We start from the raw sequence: 27,091 nt of genomic DNA on the forward strand, positions 1-27,091 counted from the left end.
ATGTTTGAGAGTTGTAACTCAAAGGTTGCAGGTTCGAGTCTTGGTACTGGCAGAAATTAGGTGGGGGGAATGAATAACCAGTGCTCTCTTCCACCTTCAATACTACATCTGAGGTGAGACCCTTGAGCAAGGCACTGTGAACGAACCCTCAAATGCTCCCTGGGTGCCGCAGCACATCTGCCCACTGCTCCAGATGTGTGTTCACGGTGTATGTGTTCACTACTTACTGTTGTGCGTTTGCACTTGGATGGGTTTAATGCAGAGCACAAATTCTGAGTATGGGACACCATAATTGGCTTCATGTAACTATCACTTTACTTCACATCTCTAATTAACCTGGCATGTGTAAGAAGTTTGCTTTATAAGTCTGTATAGGCAGATAGCCATAAAGATGCAATGTGATCACATTTAATACAAAATTTGATGCCCAAATGTGGAGTCGGCTAAAATACTGTACATTACGCAAGCTTGTAGTGTTCTGGCTATCAATTATCAACGACACATTATTTTAAAATGATTTTGTTACCCTTTTACAACTTTGTTGCAGAATATTTTTTGAAGAAGAACTCCATTCTAAGTCACTGAATGTATTATTCCAAAAACGCACAGAAGCAGGTAAAGAGATCAGAGTTCTATCCAGGATTGATCTTTTTTATTATTATTATTATTTTTTTTTTTTAAATTATTATTATTTGAAAAGCAACTACATGAATAGACATAGTGAAAAATGCTGTCAAAACTGTGAGCACTAGGGTTAGACTTGACCCAAAAAAACACCACCAAAACTGCAAAAAAAATAAATAAATTAAACACTCTTCGAACATTGGAGTTTAAAATGAAAAACGTATGGCGTCCTCAACGTTTTTTGACCAATTAGAACTACTTCCGGGTCGCCTTTCATGGAACCGATGCTTTTCGTTAGTTTCCCTTCTAATGAATCTTTTCTTTATACGAAACCTCGTCACTTTGAAAAGCTGTTGTAGCGCGATATGCTGACTGTGAAAGGGCCAGAAAATTGCAAAGTACTTATTTTTAAATGGACACCAGTTTTAACTACAAATTAAGCGACTACCCTATGTAAACAAAAATAATCGGAATGTCATAATTATCAATGTTGTTTTATTTTATTTTTTTAATAATTATTTGTTGTGTACCTTACACCGAGTAAATCACACAGTGGACTCTGTGGCCAGCGTGCGAATTTGCGTTGTTCATAAATCTTCCAAGTTGGATAAACTTTTCCCAAACACAAAAGCAGAGTAACGCGGAGACAAGGTAAGTGAATTACACATGTGTGCACTTGTAGTCATGCTTATGTACATGTTTTACAGTAGAGAGTAACGTTAGTGTAGAAATTCGTAAACCGTGTAACGTTAGTTATATTCATGTTGAAGTTAAGGTAATTTGTTTTAGAGTTCCGGTTGTGAAACTGACCAGGGGATTTAAACAAAGTGGCTATGGTCTAATGTGACTCAAAACCCATGAGACTCTTCAAGGACTTTAAGTCGTAGATGATTTACCTTTTGATTATACGAATCGTAGATTAAAAGTTTTGTTTGGTGTCCTGTTCTCGAAATGGATTTAAGGCAGTCCATGAATTTACTATAGGTTAGAATGCAGAATACAAGCAAATGATTGTTTGGGATACAATTTAATTTACCTTATTGCTAAATACATTTGTTTTTGAAGATGCAATTTTGTTTAGAAGTGTAATACAAAGATATGTACTATTGTATGTAAATGAAGAAGTTATTTGATATGATGAAAATATGCATTATCTAACGTTGATTTAAATGTATTTATTGTAAAAAAAATTTTTGCATTAGCATTTAGTATGAGGCATATTTACCACAAATTAATTAAGGTTATGTATTAAAAAAAAAAATCAAAACGGTGCATTCCTATGCACCTACTCACACCAGGGAAGAAATTTTGTCTTATGACACAACATGATCTTTTAAAAGAATGAATTAATTTATCAGGACAATAAAGAATTATTTTTGTATCTAGTGTCTGGACATATTTGCTGCTACACATAGTAGTCTTTTCGGTGGTGCTAAAGCATCATATCTGTTTTGACAATCTGAAAAAAACAAAAAACAAAACAATAATAAAAAAGCTTGAGGATAACACTTCTTCTAACCACAGAGGTCTTATGCATCCTCTTTAAATTTGGCATTAACATTCATCTCAGCTCATCTGTTCACAAGTAGATAGTGTTAAATACAGGTGTAAACAGACTCCAAACTTTATTAATTTTTTTTTGATTATTGCAATCACGCTTCAACAGGTGGTTGCCAGGGATAACCAGTTCTTTGAAAAATCTGCGAATAGTGAATAATGACTGAAATTTAATGTAACACCAAGCTATAGGAAGACTTGGAATATATGACATGAGCCCCCTTTCACTGTAATTATAAGAACACCTCAAAGAACAATATTCTTAAAATATAATCTTAGTTTGTTCCCCAGAAGAGAAACTCTTTTGGTTTTGGAACAACATGAGGGTGTGTAAGTGACAGAATTTCCGTTTTTGCATTGGTGAATTATTTGTGGTTTTGGGGTGGGTGTTCGATATAGACCAAACAAAAAGGGTGATTAACTTTATATCATAGTATTAAAGACAATTTAAACTAAATCTGGCATGCAATTAAGATTCACTCTATCAAATTTGTAAAGTCTTGTTATTGATCTTATCGGGAATGATTCATCAATGTATGGATTTTGTACTTTTTATTCTGACCACATAATGTTTAACTAAAATGTCATAACCCAATCTTTCGGTAAAAAAATTACAGTATCTGACAATAATGATCCATAGTGGGTTTTTTTTTTTCATATCAGAATATTTGCTAACTACACACTGCTACATTATAAATGAAGAGAAAACATAAAATATTACATAAATGATATTTAATGTAACAATTTATTATATTGTAAAATAGTCCTTTTTAATACAAATGTTATTACTACATAAATATATGCAATGTATAAACAATGTGTTATTTACTAGGACAACAGATATTATACATCCAATAAAACAATTCTAGGCTAAATATTAAAGCTACATTATATAACTTTAGGCTCTCTCCTGGTTGAAGCAAGGTGCTTGTGGGGGAACTTTTTGGGAATTACGAGCTTTGCCTTTGCTATTCTTAATTTCATCAGAAAATAATAGCATACTCTTTTGGGGGGTTGAATTTACAATTCCATTTAAATAAAGAATTAAAAAGAAATGATATGATCTTATTTTAAAAATAGACAGACAGATGATGATAGTATGCAGTTTCCTAGGAAATCCATCCCAACAGTTGTTATTTAAATTGCTATTTTCAAACAGAGAAGTGACCCAGTTTAGCTTTAGTTATCTTTCATTGCAAAAACTGTGTGAAAGGCTCCAATGCAGAGTGGCACATTTTATGCACATTCTGGGTGCTTTACAGATGATGGTGTGCTTTACTGCAAAACCTCTTTCTTGAGCCGTAGGTGAACCCTCGCACCATAATGAAAAGTTTAGAGCACAAAGAGAAGAGATATTGTGTGCGCGCAACACAGAGTATATTGCATCTTTTCAACAGTTAGCTGAGCCTTTTCATCAGGGTTTTAAATTCTAGCTACTGTGTTTGTGAATGTTGAGTTTCATTCAGTCTGCTTCTGCAGTGCTCTCATCTAACAGACACCTGATATCGCGGACCATACCATTCAAAATCTCCAGACAGTAAACTCCAGACCTTTATGTTCAATAATTGCCTACTGTTTTTGAATGAATTGCAGTGACTCTCATTTGCTAAAAACATTAATGCTGGGTACACACCAAAATATTTTCAAAATGTGATAGACCACAAACATGAGGATAAAAAATCCTAGATTTAACCATTTTGCTCCTATAGTGTGTGGTGTGCCATGATGTGACAAAGACAGCACACCACACATGAGCAGATTTTCAACCAGAGTCTCGACTGTAAACACAGGAAATCTCACAAAATCTCGCGAGACTTCAGAAAAAGCATGGCAGAAGATATGCAGGAAGAAATTGCAATGATAGTGTTTGAAAGGATTTTCTTCACGACACGTTGTATAAACATTTGTGCTGTTGCCACAAATCAATAAGCTGATACTCCATATCTGCTGTCCACATCAATTTCACTTTGTGCTGCACCATGACTGCTTTCATCTTCCATCATCTCGCTTTCAGATTGGATATTGTTTCATTTCACGTGATAATCTCCAGAGCGTGTGCGTGTTTGTCCTCAGGGTTCCCCCCACACATCAGGATTTCTGATCGTAAATATTAAACATGTAGAATATTTACGATTAACGATCGGAGCGGCTCTGACATTCTTCCGATCAAGTTCGGACACTCTTAACATACCTCACACCAAGGGAAAATCTGATAAAATAATATATAGAACCATCAAGATAATCGGGACATAGCTAGGATTGTCGGAAGGGGGGAAATCGGCCCAAAATCAGCCTGATTGTCTTTTGGTGTGTACACAGCATAAAGTTAAACTCGAATTTAACAAAGCCTAGTTTAAAGTTTATACAGGACTTTTAAGGGCCGTTTACACGACAATGTTCTCAGCCAAAATCTGGAAACCTTTTATGCGTTTTGCCTATTCGTTTACAAGACAACAGCTTTTTGGGGACTGAAAACACATATTTTTTAAAAATGTGTTTCAAAGTGCAAGGTTTTGAAAATGCCACTGTTATCGTTTCCGTGTAAACGTCATGCACGTGCATAGTTTTCAGTTTTTGACTACATCATTGTCGTATAAATGTAGCCTTAATTAGACAATTTTATGGTGAGGCCTAAACAAAAAAAAAGTTTGGTTCCGGTTGGTTGTCAGTTGAGGTCATTGGTCGGTAGGGATTTATTATTTTTTTAATTTATTTTTTTTTTCTCCAGTGGCAGTTTTACACACACACACACACACACACGCGCTGATTTTAAATATGTGTACCGGTACTTTTACGACAGTGATTCTGTATTCCCGTTTAAAGTCTGTTGTTGCCATAGACACGCAAAACGCACACACACACACAAAAAGCCTTCGCGGGAGTTTGACAGGCGATCTCATAGTAGATTAACATGGAGGATTTGAACTTGAAAAACGGAGTGTACAGACATTTTTTTGTAGTCAAACAACATTCTTTGTTATGTTCATTTATGTGGTTTATTTGATTTTGATGCTATAAATTAACTAGAAGCAAGAGACGATCAGTTAGTTTTAACTGATGATCTAACTTACAGCGATCTGTTCGACACATTCAAGAGCCACAAAACGGTATTTATTGTTTACATTTCTTTAAAAAATGACCACATTTGAAAGGTGAAATAACCAAATGAGACTTTGTTTCATATTAAAAGTAAGCTGGTAATGTTAATGTCCTGTCTGTCAGCATGTTGTCAGTGCCCTCTCTGTTCCGCGATATATTGTTTACTCCCCCCTCCCCCCGTGTTTCTCTTAATGTTACGATTTCCAAACCTTAAGTTATAGCTCACTTTAGGAATTGACAGTTAAAGGGTTTTGATGCAATACTTAATGGTTTTTAACGGATTACTTAAGTGTAAAACAGCATTTAAAGGAAACTGTAATTTAATTAACGATGTGTGAAAGACCGTTCTTCCCCAGTCTCATAAAATAAATTTGGGTCGCACATAAATTGACAGGGTCGGTCGGAAACCGGAACCAAACAAATTTTTTTTTTAGGCCTGATGAGATATGGCTGGACCTAGGGCTGTGTGATTAATCGAAATCGAATTGCAATCGTGATTTGAGACGTTGCGATTTGCTAATCGGACGAGCCATTCACACTTGCCTGTTTCACACTCACGCAGCCTGTTTCGTAATGCTTGGTTATATTTGTGCTTGGCTTTGCACCGCAAATCTCCAAGAGCACATCTGGCAGTATGGATGAGGCTTGACGCACGTATGCAACTTGCATTGACTCGCGCCTGGCTAATCTATAATGGTGTCTATTTGATGGATTCTATTGGTGTGATATAATCTGGTAGATGGCAACTAATAGAACAACAGCAATTCCTATTGGAATAATGCCAAAAACAAAAAGGTTCTAGAAAAGATTCTAGTTTTGAAATGGATTGCTGGAAACTAAGAATTTCTGTTTAGTTGGGTTTTTTTTCAGCAGGGTAATGTTACTCATACTGTGCTGCACATTATTGACATTCCCCATATACAGTGTCATGGGTTACATTTGGAGCCTTAGAACTAGGGCTGAAACGATTCCTCGAGTAACTCGATTACAAAAAATGATAGAGGCAAATTCCTCTGCCTCGAAGCCTCTTTTAATTTATTTTAAATCTCACGTCAGATGCTTTCGCAATGATTTTTTTTCATGTGACAACGCGTTTACGTAACCCACAAAGCGGAAGGAGACACAAGCGCTGCGTCCGAAATAGTATACTGCAAGGAGTCAGCAGTGTTTTGATTTGAGGGCGCTGGCAAAATGTAAAGAGAACGTCGTGGCGTGTGTCCAGTGCAAGATAGAGCTGGCATACCACAACTAGGGCCCTATGATTTCTGCGATGCAGAAAACCCGGAGGGAATCGCGGAATCCAGTCATAAAACGGAATTTACAGTTTAACGCGGAATGGCACGGAATTTGCCAAATTTTGGATGAATTAATCAAAAATTGGTCATTGCACTTACATTAACATCATAAACATGTTAATGAATGGAGCAGAAGTGCGACTTCCTTTATCACACACACTGAAGCGCGCGTGACACTCGCGGTGATTTCAGCGTCTGCTGTCTCACTAAATAAGGACGTGAACACATGAACAACATCTCCAGAACTGCTCTGACAGTCACTTCATGAGCATTTGACCGTTTGATTTAAGTAAAACTAGCGTCACATCACATACACAGAACTGTAAAGGTACGCCAACCCGTCAAAATAAAAGACAATTTAGTTTAAAGACAATTATTTGCCAGATATGTATTACTATTGTTCAGCAGAATTTACATAGCCTACTACTAAAAAAAATAAAAAATTCAAACATTATTTTTTTTTAAGGTTTAATCACACAACATTTCTTCCATGTATTATTTTTAATAGTAAATCCCTTTGTTTACCAAAAAGTTACGTTTGCTTAATTTTCAATAATTAAAAGATAAATTAAATTAATGTTTTATGTGTTTAATATTTAATGTGCATCTCAGAAAATGCGTTATTTAAAACCCCATCTGAATGGCACTTAAATGCACTTAATTATCTGTCAACTTTATTGTCATTGTTCACAGTACAAGTACAGACAGAGAAACAACGGGTAATAATTAAATGTTTATTTTTTATGTATGCGTTGCATTCTATGCATTTAAAAATGAAAATATTTTTTTCTAAAAAGGAAACTTAGTTGTTCATTTTAAGAGACCCAGGAGTCTTATTTTCTCTTGCATAATTAATATTGCACTTTAATTGAGCAAAAACACATTTTATCCGATTACTCGATTAATCGATGGAATTTTTGGTAGAATACTTGATTACTAAAATATTCGATAGCTACAGCCCTACTTAGAACAATGTGGTGCACAGGATGGGGTCTTGAAGGGCTTTTCTGGATTCCATTTGAACTTTTTTGAATTCTGTTTTAATAGTTAAATTGAAATTGTAGTAGCCAAACAGCATGCCTAATTGATTGAAATTATGAAACATTAATTTCATTAATAGTTTATTTAAAATTGAACAAAAATCATGTTTTAAAGTCCCTACATTTTGTTTTTAATGTTTTATATTTCCCAAATACAGTGGTTTCTGTTAAAAAGTTTCTGGATTCCCTTTTAATGGTTTAATTGAATTTTAATAATACAGAAGCAGTTCTAATTGATTGAATTTATAAAACACAATTTATTAGGATTTTTATTTATGTATAATGATAGCTAGTTTTTAGCAAATTAAATGGTGAAATGTTTGTGAAGTCAACTTTCAGCAGCTCTGGAGATTAATTTCTAGTGGAGTTTCTTCATATAGTGAGACAGCATATATATATATATATATATATATATGATAATGAATGATTACAAAATTATCATAATAATGTAATTTAATATAGACTTAGAGTTGGGTTTTAAGTGTTTTAATTAAAGATGTTGAAGTTTTCTTACTTTATTAAAAGTATTTTTTTTATTTTTTATTTAATACAGCTAATGCCGTTAGGGATCTTTCCTAGGGCTTCTAAATGGTGAGAAACGAATGATTACTAATAACAGAGATGGCAAATAGTGATGAAGAAATTGAGAGATATACAGTGATATACTGGTGCAAATCAGTGCATCTACTTTGGGCCTGTGTCTCTGTGGAATGAAGGACTGTAGTCTTGTGTATGTGTGTTTGTTCCCCTTCAGCAGGGGGGAAAGAGAGAAAGCCGTCCAGTCCCCTTTGTCTCTTTTGTTGGAGTGGAGATTTAAAAGGTCAGTGAAAAGAGGGGGAATTGGAGAAAGGAGGAGAGTTGCAGATGGAAGGGTATAGGGGAGGGGGTGAGTGAGTGAGTGACTGTTGAATATATGAATGAGTGCTTGGACATGCTGGAGTTAGTAACATGTGCATTAGTATTTTAATAAAAAACCTTGTTATTGTATATAGATATTAATCGACATGCATTTTATTTAACGTGTAACGCGTTCCTTGTTACTTGACAGTTAGCAGATAAATGTAGAAAATGTAGTATTGCCAGAAGACAATGGTTAAAAAAAACCTGTTGTTTTATTAATGTTTTTCTTTTACATTTTAAACTTCTATGCGTTGTCTGGGTTTACTAACATGAATATATCAGGACAAAAAAAAATCATCTGTAATTTCGTACATTTCTAAATTCAGATACTAACTTCACTTTTAATAGCAGTAATTCAGAAAGATGAACCTAAATCTAAACCAATAGGTAATTTCAGTCCCACTGATGCAGTCACACAGAACTCCTCAAAACTCTTCCTGGGACACTCATAAACACTCCTACCCTTGAGATTGTCTCTATCCTGGGAAAAGGAGTTGCCATGGTGAAGAGAACATGAATGTTGGACCAGACCTTCTTGCCCTTTAGAGCTTTAATAAAGATCTCTCTCCTTTTTTATTCTCTGATGCAGTGCTGCAAGTAATAGCATTCTTGATCTGTTAAAAGTGCAAGAGTTTTGTTGGCTCTTTGTCATTGCAGATATGAAATGCCTTTTATATATGGAATATATGTAGATCTTTGATGCTGTGGAGGCAAAACCGACAAAAAATGCATTCTATATTTAATGTTTATTCAGAGTAGAAAAGAGTTCATGTACACTGATTGTGTAAGCAAGCATGCGTTCAGGAAAATGTGTGAAGAACTCCGTACAGTTAGTGGATTTCCTCGGCAATCATTTGCCTCTTGTTGGAAAGCTCTGGTGGGTCTCTGGTTGTCCTGGGAACTACCCCTCTTTTCTTTTTCTCCCAGTGCTGAATTAGTGGGAACAAACCCCCACCCACCTTCTCACACACACACACATTTACTCTCTCTCTGTCTCTTTCGTAGCTGTTACATAAGGATACATTTGTTGCATATAACACAAGCCTGCAGACTATGCAGGCCTAAATGATGGCCGATAGAATTTTTTGTTTCAAAAGTGGGCCTTGCTTTTGAAGGATTATGAAATGACCATTTCTTGTTGCTTTAGACATTCTTTTGTGGACTTGTTTGAGTGTTTGTACAAGATCCTCTTAGATGGCCTTATATTCTTAAATACTTTGGTACACTGTGGAATGCTTGGTTGAGTCTGTAATTTCCTCAGGGCTAGTCTGGCCTCAAACCATAATGCTTCCATTACTGCATTACTGTTTGGATCTCCTGTTAGCCAATGACTATTTTTAGGTTTATAAATAAACAGTTGAACTTTTGTCTCATTTGTTCAGAGCACATTATCTATAGTTTTTGATCATTCATCAAACATGCCCCGCTACAATACTGGTGGCATAAACAAAGGACAGAAAAGCACTTCTCTGCTGCTGCTGAATTGCATAGAGAAAAAATATACTGAGAAATGGATAAGCGTTATTACATTTACATTTACATTTAATCATTTAGCAGACGCTTTTATCCAAAGCGACTTACAAATGAGTTATAGAGACGCATTGAAGTGCGTTGCCATTATTTCTGCTTTTAAAAAATATGATACAAATGGTTATATCAATGTCAAACAATATTTTACTTAAAAGGATAATTGACTTCAGTTGTTGGTCCCCATTGACTTGCATAGGTTTTTTTTTTTCCATACTATGGAAGTCAGTGGGGACCAGCAATTCAGGTGAACTGTCCTTTTAAAGATGAATTTTAGTAATGGAAGAATAATGACTAAGCTTTACCAGAGTTGTCCCACTTTACCTATATACGCCCTTTCCTTTGGCATTATGATCTCATTAAATTCTTATGAAGAGATTAGAAAAGATAAGCTTTCCTAAAAGGATAGTTCACTTAAAATGTGAATTTTTTCATCATTCGCTCACCCTTTATTCATTCTGAACTTCTATGGGTTTTTATTTGCAAACACAAAAGTTTAACTTTTTTTAAAAGTTCCCACTGCTCTTTTTAAAATACTGAAAGCATACAGTAAACCGGGATTGTCAAGCTCTTAAAAAAAAAACTCATAAAAGCAGGAGCATAGCCAGGGACAAGGCTTTGGGTGTGCCATGGGTAAACAGGGTGTGCAACAATTGAGCACAATAAAGTGAAATACAGCTGCATGCAGCAATAATCAGAGCCCAAGCCTGTGTGGACATGGACAGCATAACCAACCCAAACAATGTAAAAGAATCCTGCATACATACCGTTATAGCAGCAAATTCCTAAAATTGTAAAGCTTTGAATCTTTTAGTTATGGAGCCCCATGCATCGGTAATTGAGGAAGTTATGTGTGTGTTAAGTTATGTGAAGTTTTAACTGTGTTTAATACATACTGGTAAATTAGGCAATAAGGGAATATAATTATTTAAAAAGAAATGAAATCAACAAAGAAAGTGAAATCAACTATAAAAATTCAAGTAAAGCTTTCCTAGCTATATTTTTAAGCTTTCTCTGGATGTAGTCTAGTGCTTAAAACATGAACCAACACCATTTATTCACGCTCATTCCATTGCATTTTTTCAGTTGAACTGCATTTATGGAAATAACAGCAGTACTGTACTTGATCATGAATGCAATGGCTAATTCAGATAGAAACAATATAAAGATGAAAAATGAAAATTCAAATACGAATGTACAGAAGATGTATTAAGCCAATACATGTTTTGATCAGTAATGCTGTTAAAAGTGATGAAAATATTGTGAAAGGGGGACTTTAGAAAATTATTCCTCCTGATTACAGATTAGTAAGTACTTGAATGTTAAAATAGATTTTATTAATAATTGGGAGTGTTTATAATAGTTGTTGGCTATATGTTTCTTAAGGAAGGCATTTGGGATTTAATCTTTAAAGATTGGCACCAAAGACATACAGTACAGACCAAAAGTTTGGACACACCTTCTCATTCAAAGAGTTTTCTTTATTTTCATGACTATGAAAATTGTAGATTCACACTGAAGGCATAAAAACTATGAATTAACACATGTGGAATTATATATGGAATTATATACATAACAAAAAAGTGTGAAACAACTGAAAATATGTCATATTCTAGGTCAGGGGTTGGCAACCTACGGCACGCGTGCCAACAGTGGCACGCAGAGGGATAATCGCTGGCACGCAAGCAATAAGGAAAACTGTATAATGACGTACAGTTTGATGTAATAACTTCTCATAGTCACACAGCCTGTTAGGAGCTACAAATACTATTAAAGTGTGAGAATTAACTTGCATGGATGCACGTGCAAACACTGCACATACTAGGTGCTTCAGATCAAAGCCTCGGTCTAACAGCACTCGTCAATGTCAAAATGACTGAGATGGCCAATCAGATCAAAGTAGGCGGGGTTTACTGTTCACAGAAGCAGAGCGCGAAGCGTCAGTTTAACGTTAAAGAGAGTAAGGTAAGATGAAGCTGCAAATCAATTAACATTAGCCAACTTTTAATAATACGTTTTACCATAGAAATGTTAAATGACCTAAAGCTATATCCAGTGATGAAAAATTTTCTGAAATATGGCCATTTTGAGAGAAAGAAAGTGGGGGGGGGGGGGTAAATTGTCTCTCTCTGCAGACAATGAAGCGATTTTGCCCCTTTGTTGTTGAGAAATATAATGTAGCGATTCAGTATCGATTAATAAAAGTAGCGTGACAACACTCTGAATGCTACTTTTTGCACAGCACGATCTCAGATCTCTGTGTGCGAGTGGTGTGTGTTGTGTGTGTCTGTGTCTGTGTGTGCACGTTCATCAATTAAAGCAGTGCATTAACGTTGATTAAACGTTAAAAAAACGTTTTTTTTTTATCGTATAATAAAAAATTGTGTATGTACCGTTTAAATACAGAATTATATCGGGGTGTGTGTGTGGGGGGGGGGGGGGCTGTGTTGGCACAGTGGTTAACCATAAAAATAAAAAATGGCACGTCATGCCGAAAAGGTTGCTGATCCCTGTTCTAGGTTCTTCAAGGTAGCCACCTTTTGCTTTGATTACTGCTTTGCACACTCTTGGCATTCTCTTGATGAGCTTCAAGAGGTAGTCACCTGAAATGGTCTTCCAACAGTATTGAAGGAGTTCCCCGAGAGATGCTTAGCACTTGTTGGCCCTTTTGCCTTCAGTCTGCGGTCCAGCTCACCCCAAAACCATCTCGATTGGGTTCAGGTCCGGTGACTGTGGAGGCCAGATCATCTGGCGCAGCACCCCATCACTCTCCTTCTTGGTCAAATAGCCCTGGATGCCTTCAGTGTGAATCTACAATTTTCATAGTCATGAAAATAAAGAAAACTCTTTGAATGAGGTGTGTCCAAACTTTTGGTCTGTACTGTATATTCATAAATCTCTCTGAAATTGTCCCTGTTCTTTTTTTATGGTTGTTCTGGGTGCTGTAAGTGACTCTGACCCAAATTATCCAGTCCGGTTTACAAACGGTTGTATTGTCCTGTCACATGTTTATGCATTTGTCCTGAATGATATAGCAAAGTGCCCCAGCTCCTTTGTCTTTGTCTCCACTCCCATTTTAATGTTCATTCATCACTGTAATGAGTGTGCTTTTGTTGTGTTGTGGGTTGAGCTTGATCCCCTTCTTCTTCCCATCCTCTCCCCTATTCCTCTTCCCTCCCACCTTTCCACAGCTTTCTTTGAACATTTCATGAGCCTTGAGCCAACTCGGAGGTGTGAACAACTTGACTCAACTTGTCAGCACTTGACCCTATAAAAGTTTAGTCATTTAGCCATTTATGATTGCTGGATATCCTAGAATTAAATGAAGCAATTTGCAGTCCTCTACATGGTTATGTACAACAACATATTAATTGTCTGTTTTGGTTTATGTTGTTCAGAATGTTCACAAAGCACTGGTTCTCCAAAATGCAGTTGTGAATCCTGAACATTTAAAATGCTAGTTTGGTTCTAAGCTACAGTGAACACTACAGACTCAATGTGGTCATTTTTTTTCAGTCAATATTTATTTGAACATGTAAATAAAAATAAATAAAAATACAAATAAAAATGTATATACATACAGGCATGTATACCTATATAAAATCAAAATAACAGCCAAATTAAGTCATGTACTGCTCAGCACAATCTTTCCATATTATTGTAAATAATTCAAATTAGAAATTCTCATGTTCAAAAGGAGTAGGAAGAAGTTCATAACAAACTTTTCAGGTCCTACCCCATTTCTCTATTTTTATCCTTTAATTAAATACAAAACAATTTGATGCTTCACTTATATATACATCTTTACATACATCCTATATCTACCTACCTTCTGTTCACATAAACCTATACATAGATACAGATGCATACACACACATTCCCATTTTTTTCTTCTTTCTTACTTATTGTTGTACATGATTTCATCTCTTCACTGCAGCTGTTCCATACAATAACTCCTTTGGTTGTGATGCATTGATATTTAGAATTTGTTCTTGTAGATTTCTTTTTAAATACAAATGTTCCTCTTAAGTGATGATTACTCTCTCTCATTTGAAACAACCCTTGAATACTGTCCGATAGCTGCTGATTATTTATTTACTATTTATATACATAATTTGTGCAGTTTTGAAGTCAACAATATCTCTGAATTTTAGTGCTTTTAATTTTATAAACAGTGGAGTAGTTGGTGCTCTATATGTGGTTTTATTTACAATTCTTAAGGCTCTCTTTTGAAGGATAAATATTGGTTCAGTGTTGGTTTTGTAAGTGTTTCCCCATACCTCCAAACAGTAAGTAATGTAAGGAAGTATGAAGGAACAATACAACATATACAATGTTTGCTGATTTAATAGGTAATTGATTTTATATAATATAGCAATTGATTTGGATATTTTAGCCTTAATATAATGTATATGTGGCTTCCAACATAATTTTTCTTCTTTCTTTTCCATTTATCTATAACAAATCAAATAATAACACCTCCATACTATACTTAAAATGTAGACCAATGAACCTGTATACAATACTATCACCTCAAGTCCTTTTCGTATTCATTTAGTATATTCAGTTTAAATAGTCTTTTAAAATTACTTATTGTTGTACATGATTTCATCTCTTCACTGCAGCTGTTCCATACAATAACTCCTTTGGTTGTGATGCATTGATATTTAGAATTTGTTCTTGTAGATTTCTTTTTAAATACAAATGTTCCTCTTAAGTGATGATTACTCTGTCTCATTTGAAACAACCCTTGAATACTGTCCGATAGCTGCTGATTATTTATTTACTATTTATATACATAATTTGTGCAGTTTTGAAGTCAACAATATCTCTGAATTTTAGTGCTTTTAATTTTATAAACAGTGGAGTAGTTGGTGCTCTATATGTGGTTTTATTTACAATTCTTAAGGCTCTCTTTTGAAGGATAAATATTGGTTCAGTGTTGGTTTTGTAAGTGTTTCCCCATACCTCCAAACAGTAAGTAATGTAAGGAAGTATGAAGGAACAATACAACATATACAATGTTTGCTGATTTAATAGGTAATTGATTTTATATAATATAGCAATTGATTTGGATATTTTAGCCTTAATATAATGTATATGTGGCTTCCAACATAATTTTTCATCAATTATTACTCCCAAGAATTTAAGTTCTTTTACTCTTTCTATTTCAATATCATTTATGCAGCCATGGGCAGCCATTTATGCTGCGGCGCCCGGGGAGCAGTTGGGGGTTCGATGCCTTGCTCAAGGGCACCTTCAATACCATGACTTAGGAGCCCTTGAGCAAGGCATCAAACCCCCAACTGCTCCCCGGGCGCAGCAGCATAAATGGCTGCCCACTGCTCTGGGTGTGTGCTCACAGTGTGTGTGTGTGTGTGTTCACTGCTCTGTGTGTGTGCACTTCAGATGGGTTAAATGCAGAGCACAAATTCTGAGTATGGGTCACCATACTTGGCTGAATGTCACTTCACTTTTTTTTTTTAAAATTTATTTTTTTTTTTTTATCCTAAGCTTTTTGTTTACAGTTGTAGCACGATTACCAAAAATTATAAATTTAGTTTTACTTAAATTCGGTGTTAGTTTATTTGCATCAAACCAGCTCTTCATCTTTTGTAATTAATTTTCCACTGTATCCAAGAGTTGTTCCAGATTTTCTCCAGAACAGATTAAATTAGTATCATCAGCAGTGTTTGGAATAACGGCGTTTAAAAGAACGGTGTTAGGTAACGACGTTATTTTTTCAGTAACGGGGTAATCTAACTAATTACTTTTCCCGTCGTTACAACGTCGTTAACGTTACTGAACGTTAAATGCGGTGCGTTACTATGCATTGATTTAATATGCAATCCGAACGCACCCCTGGCTCACACAGCGAGTGAGCAGGTGGGTTAATAACGAGATAAGCGATTATGATTGGCTAAGGCAGAGTCATGTGTTTCATGGTAGCCAATCAGAGCCAGTGTTTTTACACACACGCGCCAGCGGTGCCAAACACACACAGTCACACACACACGCAACAGCTACACAGAGATTCGCAGCAGCAGGAGAAATGGCGAGTCAGGAGCAATCCGATGAAAAGTTGGCATTTTCAAGGTGGAGATATAAGCACTACTTTAAATTCATTGTAGTCAAAGGCAAGAACGTGCATGTAATGTGTCACACACATCATCTACAAAGCTAGTGGCCAAAAACACTTTTCTTACAAAGAGTGCAGAATAAAACTCTTGCTGTCTGTTGACGTGCAATAAATCTCTAAAGTTATGTACGAACACCTGTCTGTTCTACTTATTTCAACTGACTTGTGAAAACTGCTAAAAAAAAAAAAATCTTTGACATATAGCAACTTTTTTTAATTTTTTTACAGTAACGCAAATAGTTACTTTCCCTGGTAACGAGTTTATTATAGAGTAATTCAGTTACTAACTCAGTTACTTTTTGGAACAAGTAGTGAGTAACTATAACTAATTACTTTTTTAAAGTAACGTTCCCAACAGTGATCATCAGCAAACAAAATGCTTTTCAGTGTTTTTGACACCTCCCATACATTATTAATATACAAGTTAAACAACAATGGTCCCAACACTGACCCCTGGGGGACCCCAAAAGTAATTTTCTTTGACTTTGAATATGGTTTTGTAATTCAACATATTGTTGTCGATTATATAAGTAGCTTTTTAACCAAGAAAGTGCAGTCGCCCTAATTCCATATTTTTGTAATTTCATAATCAAGAAATTGTGGTCTACTGTATCAAATGCTTTCTTAAGATCCAAGAATATCCCTACTGCATATTTTTTTTGTTTTATTGCTGTTGTTATTTCTTCCACAAATTGAATAAATGCATGTTAGGTTGTCCTATTAGTCCTGAAACCATATTGCTGATCACACAATATATTATGTTTAGAAATGAAGTTATCGAGCCTTTTGGAGAGTATTTTTTCTAATATTTTTGAAAATTGAGAGAGCAGTGAAACAGGTCTGTAGTTTGAAAGTGTATGTTTTTCACCAGCCTTATATATTGGTATCACTTTTGCCATTTTCATTTTATCTGGAAAAACCCGTTTTCAAAGATTGATTACATACATGCGTTAAAGGTTTAACAACACAACCAATAATACTTTTTACCATAAACATGTCAATACCATTCCAGCCAGTTGACTTTTTACTATTAAATGTTTTAACTATCTCTATAATTTCATTTTAATCAGTTTCCTTAAGAAACATAGATTCATTAATATTTACATTCTTGCTTATCACATCATTTATACTGCCAGTCTTTGCAAACCCCTCAGCTAAGCCTGGACCAACTCCCAACAAAAAAATCATTAAATTCATTTGCAGCTAAGGTCATATCCGTAACTTCTATATTATCTTTAGTCAGAAAATAGTTAGTGTGTCCCATTTTGCCTTTTTTTTTTCTTGATAATTTCATTCAGCACTTTCCAGGTATTTCTTATATTACTTCTATTGTCCTCCAGTAGTTTACTATAATAGTTCTTTTTATTGCTTCTCATGATTCTGGTTAGTTTGTTTTTGTATATCTTGTATTTATTTTCTGCTTCTTTTGTCCTCTTCTTTAAAAATTCATTATATAATACATTTTTCTTCTTACATGCATTTTAATATTCCATTAGTTATCCACGGTTTTTCATCAGATTTCAGTTTTACCTCTTTCTTTACTACAGGGCAGTTTTTTTCATAAAATGATATTACAACAGTCAAAAATGAATCATAAGCTTCATTCGCGTTATCTACATACACATTTCCCCAATCTTGTTTCATTAAATCCTCTTTGAATTTATTGATATTTTCTCGGGTTCTGTGTCGGGGCATTGTGTATATTTTTGTGTCTTTCCAGGTCCTAGTGTAGCTATGTATGTTTGCAAAAACTGGCAAATGGTCACTGGCGTAATTTATTATTAAACCACTTTCAATTTTATAGTCAAGGACATTGGTAAATATGTTATCAATTAATGTAGCACTATTTATTGTAATTCTGGTTGGTCGAGTGATAGAGGGATACAAACCGATATTATACATCAAATTAAGGAACTCTGTAGTTTTGTTGTGTTCATGTGGGTTGAGCAAATCAATATTGAAGTCTCCACAGATAAAAACCATTTTTTTGTTATTGCTATTATTAAATATTTCTGTTATTTTCCCCTTAAACGTGTCAATATTTGATCCCGGTTTCCTATAAATGCAGCTAATTAAAATGTTTTTTGATTTTTCCATTTCAATTTGTACTGTGATGCATTCCATGATTGTATCTAAAGCAAAAGACATTTTATTAACTATTTTACATTGATATCTTTGATCAATATATAATGCAACCCCTCCACCTTTGGATTGTTTCCTATTGATGATAAACAGTTTGTATCCCTCAATCTCAACCAAATCATGATGTTCTTCTGTGAGCCAAGTTTCTGTTATTGCTATTGCTGTGAATTTATTTTCCACTTGTTTTTGGCATTGTTTGATTTTTGAAAGGTTTGCGATTAGGCTCCTACTATTAAAATGTATAACTGATATTGTGCCATCCATTTTAATGTATTTTTTTAACTGCTCAACTGTGTAATATTCACACTGGCTGTGGGTACCAATATAAAAATTATTTTCTGGGTCAATATCATTTTCAATATCTTGTAGTTTATGTTCTATATATTTGAAAGTTTCTAAGTTCAGTTGTTCATTTTTAACAGATACGTTTCTGCCCGAGTTTATCATGGTCATTGTGTTTGATAAGTTCAGTTCAGTTTGTATTCCGTTACCTTATGTAGGCCTCTGTTGCCCTCAATTCATTCCTTCTTCAAGCTTATCCAGCTCAGTGATATCCCTGATGACAATCACTTTCGCTGCCTCAGGTGTCGACCCATGTAGTTTGATGAATATTTTACAATTTCTTGCCAATGTTGCCTGGATCTTGTTTTGTTTTCTGAGTATTTGTGCTTTCTTGGCGATGTCAGCATTTTTCTTGGTGAGGTGTTCGTTGATGTAAACTTCGGTGCCTTTTAATTTCCTTCCCTGTCTGAGGAGTGCTAACTTTTTTTTTCTGTTTGTGAACCGGATTATTACCAATGGAGTGGCTTTTTTGCTTTTGTTCGGCAGGGTATGACAAGCCTCAATGTCCCCGCTGTCAACATGGATGCCTTTGCTGTCCAAAAAGCAAATCACCTGTTGTTCCAGCGACTCCTTCTCCGCCTCGGAGGCTTCACTCATCCCGACATCAGTGTGCCCAGCGACTGCAGCCACCCTAGCATAGCTCCGGTGTTTGGTTCTCAGACCGCTTATAACCACATCGTTAATTCTGGTGTATTGCTCGAGGTCAGCAACTCCAGAATAGTCTCCAGAATAGCGATCTTTCGGTCCTTCTCCAAGCTTTGCATTTTTAGCGTTTGTATTTCCCCCATCAAATCAATAATTTGGTTTGAGCGATCGGATTCAAATCAGTCTCAAATGCGTTTCAGGGGACATTTACACCTGGTCTTTTCACGATCGGATAGCTATCCGATCTGAGAAAACGCATGAAGTGGCCAGGTGTAAATGGCCCCAAAGAGTCTTCTCTAGCCCAAAGTACATTTGAACTAGAGTTCACTCAACTGTGGTTCCTGTACGGGCTGCTGCTGGTGGAACTCGCTCTTCTGGCTACGAGCCTGAATGATCTTGTTGACCCATATAGCCCTGGGTCTGCAGTTTTTCTGCTAATAGATTGCCTCGGTGGCAATGAACATGCACAGTTTCCCATTCAGACTTCAGTGTAGGCATGTGACTGTGTCACATTTTAATATCACAATTTCTGAACCTCTTGGTATACAGTATAATCACAGTTATTGAATTGTGTTACAAATACACAATGATGTTCTGTTTATTATAGGTGCACTGCATTTTAGTTCCTGCCACTTTAAATGGTTAAGCTCTTTGAAAACAGTTGTGATTCCAAACATTTTGTTCCTCTTTGGCATTTTAATTGTGGTGTAGTCTCACGTACTCAGTCCTTCAGACTGACGGCTGAAGGTCTGGAATCCATGGCCACTTTCATTGGCCAAGGCCTGCCCATGAGGCAGTTTGATCGACATGTCAAACAACCAATCACAATTCGTTTCGTTTCAGCATCACATTTTGGGGTGTGGAAATGTTGCCAATAACAGAGTGTTTATATGTCTAAAACTCTCAGACGTATTTTAAAGGTTCCTTGCTGGAACTTTAAATATTTCACATGTTTGTGAGCATCTAGCATTAAGTTGATCCTGATAAGCGCTTGTCATCACAGTTGTAAATACGATGGTTTCCTTCTTTCGGTGAGGGGGTTTCTCACTGCGGCATCTTTGTTTCCAGGTGAAAAGTTAAATAACACGACACACATCTCCCGTAAATCCTGTATAATTTAACCAATCCAATGACGACTTTGAAGCTTCTGAAGTGTTTCCACTTTTGTGGACTGTATGCATCAGACCTTCAGCCCACGGTCCATAGGCATGATGTCTGAGGCTGAGATAGGGCTGTGCACAAAATCGAATGCGATTTTCATGCACATCTCACCAGTAAAGACGCTCCTGTAATTAGAAGTATCCAGCACGTGCGTTCGGATCAGGGTTGCCAGGTTTTTACAACAAATCCTGCCCAGTTGCTTCTCAAAACTAGTCCAAAACTAGCCCAATCGCGCTTCGAGGTGGTTCCCCGATAAAAATTGCTAAAACTTACAAATAAAAGTAAGTTTTAGTGAGTAACTTAGAGTGAGTAAAGGCAATTGTGACCTCATTATAAAACTCAGTGGAGAGATTAGAACATTTTCTTTCAAACCTGTATGATATTATTGTCTCAGTGAAACACAAAAGGGAAGCCTTGAGTAATGTTCCTGCTCTCTTTTCTGTGCAGTGACAGGACATGGTGACCATGTCTGAAAAGCTCCAAGAAGCAGTCCCTAAAAACTGTGTACTACATTCCAAGTCTTCTAAAGCCTTAAATTTGTTTTGTTTATTTCTTCATATAACAACATCATCATTAGCCAGGAGTTCTGTGTTTCAGGTTCAAAGGTACACACATTGGCGTGGCCTTTGTCTGTGTTAATATTTAGCTATTCAAGGATCACTCATTAATTAATCATTAATCACTTACCCCCATGTCAATCCAAATCTGTAAAAGCTTTATTCATCTTTAGCGTACACTGCCTGCGTTCAGCTCTTATTCTCCAAAATGGGGCTACAGTGATGTGGAGAGACATAGAGGAGATGAATTGTTGAGTAAAGTTGTTATTTTTGTTTTCTTCGCATACAAAAATAATTTTCTTCGATTCATAAAGTTACGGTTGATCCACTGATGGCAGATGGACTATACGGACAATCCTTTTTTCTGGACCTTGACAGTGTAATTTACTTGGCAGTCTTTGGGACAGTCACAAGCCTCCCAGTTTTCATCCAGAATATCTTAAATTGTGTGTGGGGGAATGACATGGGGGTAAGTGATTAATGACAAAAAATTTATTTTGCGGTGGAGTATCCCTTTAACTATATTTTGGGGACAAATTTGTACCAGGAAGTGAGCTAAAGCTGACAAATCCTCCATTTCAAGATGTCCTTGTTTGTAAAATAATAATGTATGATAAAATAAGAATCCATTAATAATAATATAATAATATTAATAATAATAATGATAATAAATTATTGATTGATTGATTGTAAAAATGGCAAACGTTTTCTGTTATGGTTAGGGTGTGGGTTAGGTTACAGTATTTATAACTAGCTGTATATAAAACAACAAAATAAATAAATGGACATGACCCCATTTGGATAGTTAAATAAATGTGTGTGTGTGTGTGTGTGTGTGTGTGTGTGTGAAGTCACTTCCACTTTATTTCAGATTTTCCCATCTGTGAAATGTAAAAAAAATAAATAAAATAAAATAAAAAAACAGATGACATTATATTATTTAAGCTATTTAAAATTTTTAGCTTTTATTTAAGCTACAGTAACTCTGTCATAACAGGTATAATCAAAACGCTCTGTCCGAGAGTTTTAAATGGCTTTCCTACTTGCCTATCAATGTAGGTACCTGTGTACCTCTGCGCACCATGTCGGCGCAGACAGGATATGTCATCAACATCAACACAAAGCTAGAATGGCAGACAAACATCAACAACCCGCTCTTCCTTCCTGGTATTGTAGTACTTTTAAAATTTCTCGCTGGTGAAGGACACATGATGTAGCCCAGCGGTTCCCAATTCCAGTCCTTGCGCACATTTTTCGCATGTCTCGCTTAGTTAACACACCTGATTCAGATGACCAACTTGTTAGAAGTGAGCTACATGAATGAACTGTGTTTTGATCGATATGATCCCTACACCATGTTCATTGCTCCTTACTCCCTGAGCAGGGGTTCACTTCGGAACATGGACTGGAATTGGGAACCGCTTATTGTAGTAATGTTGTCTCTGGTATTCTGGTCTGTGAGCGTAAATGCATTCAGGGGGTGTGGCTTTGGACGGTGATTGCGGGGGTTGACATTTGCTTTCAGTGCTATCAGGCTAATGTTAGCATTTTCCAAGATCTCCTAATATACCTTTAAAGTAGATAGTTTTAGGATAATGGACAGCGGGACATCAATGTTAAATTGAGGTTTTGGTTTAAAGGGGTCATATGATGCTTTTTTAAAGATAATTATTTTGTGTATTTGGTATAACTGAATATGTAGACATGGTTTAATGTTCAAAAAACACATTATTTTTCAAATACTGTATTTCATTATAGGTCCTCTATGCCCTGCCTCTCTCAAACGTGTAGTTTTCTACAAAGGTGCTCCTTCCGACAAGCGCAGTCTGCTCTGATTGGCCAGCTGACCCAGTGGCTGAACACCGCAAGCACTTGTCGGAAATGTAACACCCCTTTCCATAATCGCGAGCTTCATCTTTCAAAATAAATGTAAAGACAGTTGATAATGTCCTTTAGTTTTACCATCAGTTAAAGTGTGATAGGAGAAGAGTGGTGTGACAGACACATCGATGAAGCTCGTATGTGTTTGCAGTACACAATCTCTCTCTCTCACTCATTCACACACACACACACACACACACACACATGAGCGTGTAATGCACAAAACTCCATTTGAACATTCAATAGCAAATGCTTAAACTAATAACAAAACATACTTACAGTAGCTGTAGGGCTGGGTATTGTTCAAAATCTTTCGATCCGGTGCCAATTTCGATACCTCAGTTTCGATACTGGTTCCTAACGATACTTTTTTCGATACCATATGTTTTAAAATCCATTTCAACATCAACACAAATACATTAAACACAAAATTTTTTTTTATTATTATTTTTTTACCTTAATTAAAACAAATTCTGGTAACACTTCACATTCAGGATAACATTATTAATACAACTGGTTGTGCTTTTTGGATAGGGGTGTGCCAGCAGACACTTGGCCAAAATTAACAAAAAAGAGAAACCTTTTTGCCACATCATGAACATATTATAAATAAATAAATAAACAAGTGATATTGTGACAGGCTAATATTGAACCAACTAAAATGCAAAGGAATGTAAAAAAAAACCTTTTTAGTGCAAAATCAAACTGCATTTGTGGGTTAAAGAACATTTCATGACTTCTCAGACAACTGTACATTTGTGGCTACTGTGGGTTAATTATAAATGCTATCGTTAACTCATATTTACCATAGTAAAAACATGGTACATTTTCTTTAGTTTATTATTAACCCACAGTAGCCACAAATGTACAGTTGTCTGAGAAGTCATGAAATGTTCTTTAACATCATGAACCATAAAATGTAGTCATCGTTTTGCTATTGTTTATTTTCATTATAGGTAAACACAGGTCACAAGTTAACACGGTCACATTTCCTTGATTCAGCAGCTGCACGATGTGACGCCGAGAGTCCTGTCTTGAATCCAGAGACCTAGAGCTGATTCGGTGTAGATCAGTAGCTCGGTGGTTCGTGACTGTTGTCTCGCGGCGCGCCGTCTTTTAGCGCCTGTTCGAAACCCGCGCGAACACAGACATACTTTATTTTTATTTTTTTTGTTTATCCTACTTACTTCAGCCGCGAAACGGGCGATCATATCCTTTAAATGAATATAAGAGTCATGCAATGAGCATGTCTGTGTTTATTAGACACTTAATATCACGTCAGTTGGTGCTTTCAGAATCACCGAATCTGCTGCCCTCGTTCCAGCACATCTGCAGCGGTGACCTAAACCAGGAAGTTGGTCACCAGATAACACGGTAACCAGTTAAACCGTAACTCTGGCTTTGGTTGCAATACTCTTTAGACCTCTTTGGCATTGTAAAACGGAAACGAAAACAACTACACTTGTGTTGTGTGACTGCAAATATCTTCAGAAATCGTCCCCGTCACGTGGTGGTGGACAGCCAATCACGGCGAATTTAGGTCCTTACATCCACGTATGCTACAAGCTAACACAGACACAGCCACTTGACAAAAAAAAAAAAAAAATGCCGCTTGGCTTTTGGCACCGAAAGATAAATAATTTTTCGATACTCATAGTATCGAAGTTTTTCGTTCGATACCATAAAGGCATCGAAGTTCGGTACCCAGCCCTAAGTAGCTGATTCATGAGCGCCAGATTGTCATAGCAAACCCAGAATTACTTCTCCTAGTTCACGAAACTTTGCTGTTCTGCATTGCTGTTCTGTTGTAAGTAATCGTAAAGATTCCTAAAGGCATCTACTTTGGTTACTGAAACCACGCCTTTTTTCTTTGCATGAACATTTTGGGCGGCATTATGCAAATACTTCCTGATAGTGACGTAGACATGTGGAAGCATGTTTGAACAAGCCATTTTAGAGTGGGCATGGCAGAGTCTTAACATTGATAAAGAATATCTCTTTGGATTTGAGACTTTAGTCTTTGCAACTTTACACATCTTCTTTATGCACCAAGAGCTTGTAACACTCCAAAGAGAAAGGAAAAATTTAAATTGTATCATATGACCCCTTTAAGGACTTGAACGTGTATGTCATCCTAGAGGTGTGTTGGGCAAGTGTGTACATGTTTTTGGCCAGAGGATCAAATAATTTGAGTTTGAGTTGCTCTTAGTATTAGAAGACTGGGCTGTTCTCTTTCCCATGTGTTGTGTTCTTTTTCTCCTTAGAGTGAACATAAAATCTGTATGTATTTTGTTTTACTTTTCTAATACATTTTAATACCTCTTAAACAAGAGTTAGTTTCAGTCCCAAAAAATTTTTTTTACAAAGGCACTTTTGGCTATTCCAAAGCTTGGTCAGTCAAATTTAAGTTTGTAGTATGTTTTTTTTTTCTCATGTTGTATTTATTTTTTCAGTCTGGAATATATCAGATTAGTAAGTAAAATATGGGTGAACCCCATTTCACTTTGACCTTTTAAGGAATGTTGACAGGAAAAGATATAACTATTATACTTGTCCTCATATCTCTTTGCAGAGTCTAGCAGATGTTTCCCAAAAGATTTAAGACCGAATACTCATGTTTAGACATTTTGTGTTTTCAAAACTCCTAGCTTAGAGCATAACTGTGCTGAAAGTAGCCTTGTGGACTGTTCATTCACCGTCAATTCAATTGCACATTGAATTGAATCTTTAAAGACTTTGATGTATACAGCCTTTTACAGCCTTTAACAGCCTTTACAGCCCACCGGGAAGTTGTGTCCTAGTGGTTAGAGAGTTTGACTCCTAACCCTAGTGTTGTGGGTTCGAATCTCGGACCGGCAATACCACGACTGAGGTGCCCTTGAGCAAGGCACCGAAACCCCAACTGCTCCCCGGTTGCTGCAGCATAAATGACTGCCCACTGCTCTGGGTGTGTATTCACGGTTTGTGTGTGTTCACTGCTGTTTGTGCACTTTGGATGGGTTAAATGCAGAGCACGAATTCTGAGTATGGGTCACCATACTTGGCTGTATGTCATTGCACTTAATTTTTTTACGAGGCTGCTGTGCCACTCTGTAAGTCTATTTTCACACTGTAAGCATTAGTGCTCAATTACAATTTATTGATGAGATCAGATTTTTTTGTATGGCTGTTCCATTGTGAACAAATGATGGTCCTGAACGGAACCGCATGGACAAAAGAACGTTAACCAGATGGCATGAAACATGCTGTCATACAGAAGTAAACATGGAGGCCACTGAAGTAAACATTTACAAGTTTTATTTAAGTGATATACTGTGGAAACCAGCGAATTCGTGAGCAGGCGATAAGGAGGACGAAGGTGAGAAGAGAAAGAATAAGCAAAAAAGTTTTTAAATTTTTATGGTACAAAGTTAAACCCATAAGTTTAGCTTGTGTTTACACCTGTAAACTGTCTGTCATATTCAGAGAGTGATGAAAGAACTACTGGAGTATAAATTGGAGTGATAGCGCAGAATTATGATGAATTTCTATCTAGATTGATGTAAAAGTCGCATGAATTCTGATATGACCGTTCAGACTGAGGTTTAGTTGCAACACATTTGACACATCGGGTTTAGGATTGCATATGGAAGTGGCCCAGATCCAAAAGATCAGATTCCAAAAGATCAGATTCCATGTGTTTTGTGCTGTTCGAAATATCATGGAAAAAAATATGAAAAATAAATTAGGCCACATTTTTCTGCAGTGTGAATAGTCTTATTATTGTGGCATCGTTTTTTTCTGACACTAAATTTCAATTGGTCAGATCAGTTCCCCATTTCTTGTTCTCGTTTTTAAAGTTCCCTTTTGTGTAAATATGCAAAGTATTTAATTAAATGCTGATTTTATTAGGTTTGTTATGTCAGGCTTGGTTATATAAATTATGGTGTTTACTTAAGCCCATTTTATACATATATAGATTCTGGAAAGATTCTATTTGTACCGTAAGCTTTTTCTGAAAACATCAGGTAAAATAGAATATTTTAGGGCATTAATGATTAATGTTTTACTATGCTATTTCTAATAAGTGAATGTACAAGTAAATGTACACAAGCAAACCAATGATTACAGGATAGAACAATATACACTTTGTTGTAAATAGCCAACTGAATCTCATAAAATATAAGCTTGAATGTAAACAAT

The 27,091-nt window shown here is 36.0% G+C and overlaps 1 protein-coding gene across 1 annotated transcript in view; it reads left to right on the forward strand.

Annotated features, from left to right (window-relative positions):
* The first annotated feature begins 952 nt into the window (after nucleotides 1-952).
* plxnb1b (plexin b1b) overlaps nucleotides 953-27,091 on the forward strand; it is a 69,074-nt gene continuing 42,935 nt past the window's right edge. Inside the window, exon 1 of the mRNA XM_059560571.1 lies at nucleotides 953-1,275. The gene's annotated coding sequence lies outside the window, so the exon portion shown is untranslated. The remainder of the gene's footprint in view (nucleotides 1,276-27,091) is intronic.

The sequence above is a fragment of the Carassius carassius genome, chromosome 10 (assembly GCF_963082965.1).
Source record: "Carassius carassius chromosome 10, fCarCar2.1, whole genome shotgun sequence".
Taxonomy (NCBI): domain Eukaryota; kingdom Metazoa; phylum Chordata; class Actinopteri; order Cypriniformes; family Cyprinidae; genus Carassius; species Carassius carassius.